The following is an 11,234-nucleotide window of genomic DNA, read 5'->3' on the forward strand; positions in this document are numbered from 1 at the left end:
CAATAAACATAACAAATATAAATATTTGATATAAAAATACCTCCAAAAACCAGACTGTTTAATTTCACTTTCTAAGTAGCTCCAAACACTTGAGTTGAACTTGAGCTGTGTGAAGTGTGAGCAGATGAGATGTGTCAGGCCGGATCGATCTGGACTCAGACGCCGTGACTGACTGCTCTGTTATGAAGCTCAGAAACAACGACCGGTGGGAGCACATTTGTTAAAAAATTGATTTCATGTGACTGTTAGTTATCAGAAGGCCAAAATAAAGTATTTCTGCAGAGCAAATTTATTATTCATCATCACATTCATCATTCTGCACATAAACGACTTTGCTGTTTGACCACTGTGATAATAAACCACGCCGGCTGTCAGTCAATGCAGTTTGTAGACATTAGGGCCATTTCTAGTTCATGTCGGGGCTGTTTAAGACAAATTGTGTTAATGTTGTTTTCTGACTGGATTTGTTGCTCATGACTTTGTGTCTGGCTGTGATGAACGGACCTTGATACAGGCTGAAAGAAAAGGTCAGAGGGGTCAAGGCTCCTTGCAGCATGGAAACTCCTCTCAGGTCGTAAGGTTTAGTTCAGACGACGGTAGAAGTGTCTGTCAGGAGTGACTTCCTGTAATCTGTATACAGAGGGCCTGTCCCAATATGCACACTCCATCACACTTACACACTTGGGCGCTTGGCGTGTGTGTTCATGGGCTTAGTGTCAGTGCGCAAGTGTGTCCCATTTCTCCAGCGACCGAAAGTGCAGCGCGCTTGATTTGCACTTTACCCACACTTAAGGTAAGACCGCATCCGAGCGGTATTTGGCCAAGTATAAATCCCACAATGCACCACGGTGAAGTCCGCCATCACCGGGAGCCACAAGCCACGTTTAGGAAATGCGATTGAATTAATCTCAATGAAATGACATTAACTTGCTATCTCATAATTATGACTTTTAATGTCATATTTTATATTCATCATGCTCTGTTCATGTTTTTATTTCATTTTTTTCGTTTTTCTTGTTTGTTTTATTTACTTACAGAGTTGGGTTTACACATTTATGATTTGAATCTTGCGCATAGAGACACTTTTGGAGTAGAAGAGACTGTGATCCAGCAGCACTGTTTATTAAAACTGTTGCTGTGTGTGTGTGTGTGTGTGTCGCAGTTGTGCTACTGTGCGCAATGGCACAGGCTGCACTTGTCAAGTATGACCCGATTGCTTTTAAATATCCCCCCACACGCTTGGCCACTTAATACATGCTTGCACACTATATGCAAATATACGTTCCGCCAGAAAAACGTCACCAAAGTGTGTGCGTAACCAAGCGCACTGAGCCAAGTATGGAGAAATGGGACAGGCCCAGTGATGTCTGAGTGGCATACTATGATGACTAGGGATGACGAAGCAGAGCGATGGACTTGTGGACAATATGGAAGACGGTTTGATCAAGTGACGATCTTCCTTCTTCTCTTTGAAAAGCTTTGACCCCGACGTGATTTGAACACGCAACCTTCTGATCTGGAGTCAGACGCGCTACCGTTGCGCCACGAGGTCCTATGCAAAACACCTGATCAAACCAGAACTGTAGTCTGAGAAAAGAATGAGCTAAGAACAAATAAAGAGGAGGTAAACAAAAAAAAAAACACCCCCCAAAAGGTCCAGTTGAGACAGAGCGACCCTGATGGCTCCTGGACTCGCCCACTCCATTCTTTAAGGGAAGACATAAACAAATAATCAGTTGGAAACACAATGAGGCTCCCCACATGAATGGACTGTGGTGTTCGTTTGGGGGATTTGCTTGCCAACATATTTTGTTTTGGGTTTAAAACACAAATCCAAGAGCCTCAAATATCTGCTACTATTCTGGACATCTTGAACTACTTTCTAGAAATTATGTGAAAACAAAATTGAACAGATCAGCTCTGACCACACCATTTTTTGCCAACATGACATGAATAAGCACCTGTCAGTGAGGATATACACTTCATGGGCAAAAAAGAGGCCTGCTGACTTTTACATACTTCTCTGTGGTTTGGTCTCTGAACTATGTATTTCTAATGAAGAGGAATCTTAAAGCTCTGCAGCATGGAATAATGTCTAAGGGCTTTTTTTGTTTGTTCCCTTTGAAGAGAATCAGGGGACTTAAATGAGTGTTTGCTGTGTCCCCATATCGAAAGGAAAAACAAAATCAAAGTCTGATTTATCCAGACTAAACAAAGCAAACACTTGTGTTCCCAACTATGTAGCAACAGTTCAGGATGTGACAATAAAGTCTGTACCTAAAAAAAAAAAAAGAAAAAAAAAAAAATCCAGACCCAGAGAGAGAAACTAACCGTTCTCCCCGTCTGGTGTGGAAGGACCCGACCGCCCCGGCTTATCGAAAATGACTAATAATCTTGTGGCTGAATGGGAGCAAATCCCTCAAAGCCCGGTTCCAAAATCTGGTGGAAAGCCTGAAAGTAGAGGAGTGGCGGTTGTTATAGCAACAGGTGATCGCCCGTGGGTTTGGGGAAAAAGATGTGCAAAAATCAGATTTAGGTGAAGTTTCTCAGGGTTGTTATCTTTGAGAGATTTTTTTGAGAATTTTTATTTTTTTCCCCGCATTTTCACACTTCCATTGATTGATTATTATTGTAGCCTTGAAGACAAATGAAAAACCCAAATCATGTCCTGTCCCTGATCCTGACCTGGTTGTTTTCCTAAACATTGTTCTCCTGCTGACGGGCCAACACGTCAGGAAAAACGAGAGGTAACAACAACTGTCCAACTTTGTTTGCACCATGTTGTGTAGGTAAATGCCTGAAGTATTCGACATAATGGTGTTTGGATTTCCTGTAACAACAAAAAACCAAATCTGCAGTCGCCTCAGAGGTCAAGGATCTCAACTGTTCAAGGTCCATTATGGTCTGAAGTCGTCGTTTATCAGCTGCAGAGCTAACCTGACACATCAGCGCCTATCGAGGAGGAAATGTTGAGTTCACTGTAATTGCTTTTCGTTTTAGTGCTAAAAATTTCCATATAATAATTCCTATAATAAGGCTGGATGTTTACTTTGTGTCAGGAGGAGTTCTCCGCCTCTTCACAAGTCGTCGTCGTTGTCTTCGTCATCACACTCAGTTTCCAGGCAACTGAAGGACACGATGATGAGTATAATGCAGGTCTGCCATAGCTGCAGCAGGAAACTTGACAGGTTTAATGAAGACAGGTAGAGAAACAAAGACAAAGAGCGGATGGGGAAAAAAAGAAAAGAAAAGAAAAGTTGGTGATGAGTGATGCATGAAACGGACGAGGACAGAGTGGAGAGGCAGCGCTGCAGCTCACACAAGCTCGACCCAAACCCCCGGTTGATATATGTGGTAATAAAGTTATTAGGGGCCTCGTAGGCGACTCGCTTCAGGGGGTGATTCAACAAAATGACCTCACTTAGATATGATGCTGCTTCGGAAATGGCTCTGACAGCCTGCAACACTGAAACCACAGCTCTCCCAAAAGATCCTCCGATACCAATACACGAGGAATGTTTTCCTTGGCTCAGCTACTCAACACCACGCTAGGAATTTATTTGGGTTTTCGATGCAGATGAGGGTTGGCTGTGTTTTTTTTTTCTTTGGGGATGGCAGCTTGAAGCTCAGCTGAGGTGGAATCGCAGAAACCGGATGATTCAATGAGACGTTTGTGGAAACTTTTGCACACTTGGAGGTTTTTTTTATTGCTTGTTTAACCCGCTTCATTCCTGCTGCCCACACAATTCAGGTCGGTCACAAAAGGTTTAAAGTTTATTGCGAACGAGAAACGGTTAATTTTTAAAGACATTTCAATATAAACATTTAAGCCCCCGTAAAATATGTAGAGGCGAAGAAGTCAAACCCAAAGCTGGGGCCGTAAAAGTTCAAACAGCTAAAGCAAACAGTGTGTACGGTTCGGTTTCTACTATCACCAGAGGAGAGGCGGATCTCTCCAAACATGAAAACACACTCTCCTATTTCACCAAACCCCCGAGACAAATGAGGAGGAACAGACTTAAACAAACACAGCGAAAAGTACAAGTTAGCACTCTTCAGCTCGGCTGTGGCGACTGTAAATACTGTAAGAGAGCTTTGTAAAACAGAACCAGGTCTGTCATTGGTGCTGCTTGTTTTTGGGGACTAATATGTAGCTGCTCTATCATTTGCATTCTTCACAACAGTAGCTGGTGGAATGAGTGGATGTTTTGCATCCTCCAAAGCTTTAAAGAGGAGCTATGCAAGATTTTTTACCTTAATGAAACAGCTTCAGAGTAATTGTGATGGTTAGATGACTTGTTACGGGGGATGGAGGCTCTCGGTGGCACCACGACACAAACTTGCCCCAAAATCTGTAATCTCTTTTTTATGACAGATAAGACTACAAAAATATGCACACTGTAAAAATGTATATATAACGTTATCCACTGCTCCATGGATTGATTTCTGGCCAGCTTTGTTGAAACAAATGCACATGGCCTTTTAAGTAAATCTTTTTCGTTAGCTTAAAAATGACGTACTGTAGGAATATTTCAAATTCTTCAAACTCCAGAATAAAGCCACTGACAAACAGCAACTAGAGTAGATCTGATATTATTTTCTTATATTAGCTTTCCACTGCAGCTATTAAACAAGAAAACGTTTAGGACTTTTAACAGAGACCACTTTGTGAGCACAGAAGTTAAATAATCCTCCTCCTGTGACCTTTCCACTCACAATCACATCAAATTAATTTGATCTAATTTGTTTTTTCTAAACACACGAAGTGACGTTCTGTTAAGACAAGCTCTTTCATTAGCTCATTACCTTATTAGCTTATGAATAGGTGTGTGGGGGAAAAACAGTTCTGGTTTCAATTTGGTTCTGCTGTAAAAAGAAATAACTCAATAATGATGTCATCATCGGCCTCCATTATAAACTGAAGGTGTGAGGTTCCAGGGTCAAATGAAAGATGCCGTCCAGTGAAACATAAGCTCCAGTGCTCGTGGACCTTGACCCACACTGATGACTGAAAGTCTGGTAGTCTCCTGTGAGTCTGGAGTGGCCCTTTAAAATCTGCTTCAGCCTCTAAAATATTTAGTAAGTGAAGGTAATCATTTTTGGAGCATGTGAGAACACAAATAAACCAGAAAAGTAGAAAGAAGGAACATTTTCCTCCCTACAACATCTCATTTTTATAGTTTCTCACTCGACAAGTGCTGCTTTTAACAGTTTACACTACATTACCATGTGCTGACATATTTACATTACATGGAGCGCCACTTGTTGCAGTGTGAGGCTCGTGTTTCGGGCTCTGGAGAAGGATGTCGGGTAAATGTTTTAGTATTTGATAACACGAGTATGATCAAAAACCTTGTTCTTCAAACGCAGATCCCCACTGATTCCCACACGCTCGTTTTGAAACCGTTTCTGAATGACGCTCTGTGAATCATGCTGTTGACACATTCTGCACATCCCCAGACGCCCTGTTTATCAGGGAGGATGGATGTGCGATGTGTGTGTGAGAGAGAGTGTGTGTTTGTGTTGAGTGCACATCAGACGGGAGCTGTTGGAGCTTTTGTCTGAGTTAATTACTAAAACAGCATCAAACAACAGAACAGAAAAGCTCTCCATGGATAGTCTGAGCTAGCTGGACAGTTTGTCACAACTTCAAAACCACCTCCCACTGCTGTGATAAGGTGTGTGTGTGTGTGTGATTGTGTGTGTTTGTGTGTGTGTGTGTGTAGGCGCAGGTGGATGTATGTCGTCAGTTGGACACAGAGAGTCTATCTGTTTGTCTTTGTTTGCCTGACGTGGGCTTGTGTGTGTGTGTGTGTGTGTGTTGTCACACTGGGTGGGCCACAACAATTTAGACAGCAAGCAAATACAGGAAAAGTGTCTGAGCGGGTCCAGACATCTCAGCTACACACACACACACACACACACACACTGATGCCACATTTCGGTGGTGAAATATTTCTATGGCAGCAGCAGCAGCAGCAGCAGAGATAAGCCCTCGGGGGCCTTCAGGTTGCAGCAAAAGAAAAAATACTGCGACTTTATTCTGCTGAAGGTCCGTCGTCCAAATCGTGTCAACTAGTTAATTTTCAACAAGTCACAAGGAATTTATTTTCATCTCCATCACTAAGTGGAAAAAAATACTGTTCAGTCTTCAGTGGAACTGCTTCCTACAGAAGAAACAGTCACAAAGAAAAAAATAATAATTGAAGCTCTTTGTGACGAGAGTTTCACATACAAACACTTGGCATCGCCTTAAAGGAGCTGTTTGTGTGTTTTTGCCATCGCTACAGAGCCAGCGTTAGTAAAAGAGTTTAAATCATTATCATATTTACAAGGTAAGAGGTTGTACCACGTCCTCTGAGCAGCGCTACAGACCGGACACTTCAGTGACTCGGTATCGGAAAGTGAGAAACCTGCTAGCTAACCTGTTATCCAGTCAGTTAGCATGCTAACTACAGTAGAGAAGAGGAAGCAATAGTTCTGAGAATCTCATTAATGTAGCCTACTGTACATGCAAAAGTGAAAAATCTTTTTATGAATTACTACTATTGAGCAAATTGAATCAGAAATTATTTGCAATTTCAGCAGCTCGACTGAAAACCAGAGAATCAGAGACGGCTTCTTCTTTTTTTTTGGTAAACTCGATAAGTTGCTCCAGCAGTGGCCTCGAGCCTGTAGCATCAAACTTTGAGCTCACTTCTTCTCTAACTTTTTTGTTTTTGTAGTCTTCACCCCCAACTGATGCTGACTGGAGGCAGTTTGACAAACTTAGTGCAGCTCACACACTTAGCAGAGCTGCACCCATAGTCTGATGTTTGACACTGATGGAGATATGCATTTAAAATCCTTTAGGGGATCAAGTGGGAGCACTAGAGGTCACATGAGTGTTGGTCAAACAACTGCAAAGCTAAATAACATGAAGGACGTGTGATAAAAATCAGCTCTGAGTGTGAGAATTGGGTGAAACTGAACCTTTAGATAATTCAGATAGTTACTTCACTGTTGCAGTGTGTTACACAACAATGCTGCCAATTTTCACAGCATGACGGAAAAGTCTAACAACACTCTTTTAAACACGATGTTGTGAAAGTGGTGGTATGTGTGAGCGTTTAACAAAAATCTACCTTTAGAGCGCTATCAGTTCAGGAATACTATTCTTCTCACACTGTTGTTGGTTGTTTCCTCCTCTCTGCAGGTAGAATCATATCCCTGGCTCTCTTTATTAAAATCCTTATTTAAATATCTTATTTTCCTATTGGAGTCACGTCTGGCACCCAAACGAATGGCACAATAACTTGATATCTTATTCAATTGAAATACCATGGTGCAATAACGATTTGCTCCTGCAAACAGCTTGCAAATAAAGCTTGTCTCCCTGAGTGGTAATAAAAAGCCTCATGTGGAAGAGGTTATATTAGGACTGTGAGAAATCAAACAGATAGGATCTGAAGAGCTCGATTTCACTCAGAGATCCAAAAAAAGAGAGAGTTTGGCTGCCTGGCAGAGCAGCAGCAGCGCAAATATTGAAACATTTCACCCGACGACGGGGGAGTTGAGCAACACGCTGAAATGTCAGCGGGTCACAGACGTGTGCAAAAAAAAATCTGCCTACTACCTGTCTGATAGGACAGATCTGACCTCTCTGACTGACTTCAGGTCAGTACTGAGCCGGTGTGTTTACATGCCCTCAAATAAACAGGTTACCGTGGCATTTTCTGCAGTAACCTCGTTTCTTTAACATCATTATAATCTCAGGTCTGTGCAACAAGGGCATCCATTTATCAAACCTCCAAGAGTTGCACTTAAAAATGAGCCGAAGCAGCAACTTTAGACCGAGAAGACCGTTATTGGCTGAGTGTGAGCAGTAAGTCAAATTATCAAATGTCTCTCTGCCAAATGTTAAAAAAGAAGCTAATGTGAGTGAGCACATGACTGATCAAACATGTGGCGTCACGTCACATCTGTCTGTCGCTCAAAGAGGCACGACTCAGAGGTTGGAAGACGGCAACTCTGCAGCAGAAAAGGTAAAGAAAATAAAAACTGGGCTGCACATTTCTGCTCTTATCGACCACTGAAGCACTTTTTCTATCACACACAGACACTGATGATCGACCAGCAGCAGTTTGGGGTTCACTATGTTGTCCAAGGACACTTCCAACATCTGGAGGAGCTGAGGATCGAACCACCGACCTTCCTATCGATGGACGACCTGCACTACGCTCCTGATTCAGACTTGTGAAGCCTTTCTATCTGAACTGTTTATTGATTTTTATCGATATTGACAATGATTCTATCTGGGGTTTGTGTCTCATGCTGCTGGCTACACACAAACTGTTTTCATTAAACTGTTTTAGCAATTTACCACTAAAGAGAAGCTAAAGAGAAGTGAGGTTACACATATTGCCTATAGTTTTTCTTTTCCCTTGATACTTGAAACAACCCCATGGCTCTAACAAGGGGGGCTAACAGCAAGAACAACAGAACAAAGTCTCTGTACAGTAAAATGAAATAAAATAAATACAAAGTGTAACAAGATTGCCATTTATGAAGAAATTTAGCTGGGCTACCCTTTACTGAGAATCTTATCTTTTCTAATTTAAGTAAAACCTAACATCTTTAATTCAATTCAATTCAATTCAAATTCAAATTTACTTATATAGCACCGTATCATGCAGAAGCAGTTCAGAGTGCTTAAGCCAGAGGGTTAAGATAGATGGAGGTGAAGGTAAGATACGGCGTCTGCACTGATCATCCTGGCGTGTGAGTGTTACATTACATGAACCTGCAGCATCTGTTAACTCATTGAGTGCCGCGCTCCTTTCCAAAGTTTTAGTCAAGTGTACCGGCAATTTAGACCATTTTTGACTTTTTATTTTAGAGCCATAGTGTATTCTATATTATTGCCACCAACACATACTGTAGCTCAATTGAAAGGTTTAACTTTATGCTTCAAGTGACCACAAACCGTTTGTTTCTACGTGCCTCCGTTCCTGAGAAAAGTCAAGCTAAACATGGCTGGGTTTCACCAAAATCCCTCCTTTTTTTCTAGAAAAGGAGATAGAGCGTCTTTTATGAAAGGTGCGCTGTTTGTGTCTGTCGCTCTTCTCACACTCGCATTTCTGGATCAAAGGGCTCGTATAAGATAAATATATACAACAATTGTTGTTCTATTCACAAAACCACCATCGGGGGCGGGGGGGGCGCCACTAAACAGCAATAACACAGACCGCACCGTGCCGTGTCACAGCCTCTCGCCGCGGAACGTGAGGCTCTGCCGGCCACAGCGGCTCGCGAACACCGGTCCCGCCGGTGGTCGCGGTCCGTCTGTGGTACGGTCGGTGACGCCGGTCTGCTTTGGTCCAGAGACCATCAGATTTTACCGCGGGAGGACTTTGGGGAGGACACGGTGTTGCTCCAGATGAAGACCGGGCGGACTGTGGGCTGAGAGCTTCCTGTTTCTGCTCTGAGCTGCTGGAGCAGCTGGAGCAGGAGCGCAGGTGAGGGCGGAGCAGCAGCGGAGCAGCTGCGCTGCATCTGCATGCAGAACTCCGTTTGCAGAAGCTGAGTTATGATAAAAACTTCCAGATCATGAGCTGTCATGTGACTTTGATCGTCATCTATTTCAGTTCTCCTCGTCGTAGAGTCCCCAAATTTACATATAATGTGTATTAAAGTGTCTATTTTCATAATTTAAAAAAAAAAGCAAAAAACGAAAAATTCCGTTTTTGGCACTCAACGCATGGGAACGAAAAACGAGAAATTACGTGGTTGGCACTCAATGAGTTAAAATTAGGGCTGGGTAAAAATATCGATTCAGCAATGCATTGCAATTCTTTTCTCTGCAATTCAATATCGATTCAGCAATCTTCTGAATCGATTCAAGCCCCTGGCCAGTGGGGGCGCTGCGAGCAACACCCTCGTGTGATTCGCGCTGTACGGACGGGGGCCGCACTAGACCAAACCATAACAATATGGGAGTGAGTAGCAGCAGCAGCGGGGATCGATCGTCGGGGGAGGGACGCACCGCGCCGTGCCGTATTAACTTTCGCTTTCAACACGCGCTGCTGTTATGCATGCGTGCTTCTCTGTGGTGTGTATGTGTGTGAGAGGATGCGGCCATCGTCCGACGGGGGGGGGGGGGGGGGGGCGGGGGGGGGGGGGGGGGGGGGGGGGGGGGGGGCGGCGGCGGCGGCGGCGGCGGCGAATATCGCTACTTTTTTTTTTTTTTTTAAGACGTTAGTTTAGGCGGCAGCTCTTTGTTGTTAAGGCGGCCGCCTTAACAGGAAAGCGCTGCGGGAAACCCTGAACTTATCTGACAGCTGCTCTCACTTCTTCCTCTGCTCCTCCTCACTCACTCACCTACACACAGACAGGACTCTGTCTTCCTCACACTCACCCCAGCCCCTCAGTTCTCATCCCACCTGCCCGTACCAATACACATTGACAGTCAGTCAGAAAATCACAGAACTTAAACATCATAACAAGAACATTACTGCGGGTCGCTACAATATTTTCAGTTGTGCAGTCAACTATTATTAATAATATTGTTTTGTATTGTTTTATTACTCAAAATGTTATGAGTTATTTTCCAAGAGGAAAGTATCACATAGCCTAATTTAAATTTAGCTGCCCTGTAGTTCAGTGTTAAAGCAGTGTCATATTTTGTTATGCTATGAGTTATACTATGGCTGTTCATAAGGCATGAAACTAAACAAATAATTATTAAAAAAAAAAAAATCTGGTACTCTTATTTGTGTATTTCTGCTTGATACTGAATCGATATCGAAGCATTTCAATCAATATCGAATCGAATCGATATCGAATCGAATCGTGACCTAATGAATCGAAATCGAATCGAATCGTGAGATTCTCAACAATACCCAGCCCTAGTTAAAATGAAGCACCTATTCCCTTTGTTTCACCCTGTGATTTACTCAGAAGCACGCATGTATTTGTTTTACATGCTTTGTGCACTCACACGGCCGACGTGAGATCAGTGCTCAAACAGGTCTCACAACTACAAAAAGCCTTTTATTATGTCGAGTGTTAACCTTTAACCGGGGGGCAGCTTTGAGGTTTTGTGCATACAGAAAGGCTAACAAGGTCACACAAGCTTTTCCATCCTGTCCACATGCCTGCAGGGGCTAGACTCCACTTTTAGCCGGAGAGATAACCTTCCCCAACAACAACAGCAACAATAACAGAGGTCCTGGGACTCCAACAGTCTCCAATGA

At 43.0% G+C, this 11,234-nt stretch overlaps 1 non-coding gene across 1 annotated transcript; it reads right to left on the reverse strand.

Moving 5' to 3' along the window:
• Positions 1-1,480: 1,480 nt before the first annotated feature.
• trnaw-cca (transfer RNA tryptophan (anticodon CCA)) lies at positions 1,481-1,552 on the reverse strand. Its single transcript has one exon. It is a non-coding gene; the product is annotated as a tRNA-Trp (tRNA).
• Between the last annotated feature and the right edge of the window lie 9,682 nt (positions 1,553-11,234).

Source organism: Trachurus japonicus, chromosome 20 (genome assembly GCF_045865225.1).
Source record: "Trachurus japonicus isolate A0001 chromosome 20, Traja_1.0".
NCBI classification, from domain to species: Eukaryota; Metazoa; Chordata; class Actinopteri; order Carangiformes; family Carangidae; genus Trachurus; species Trachurus japonicus.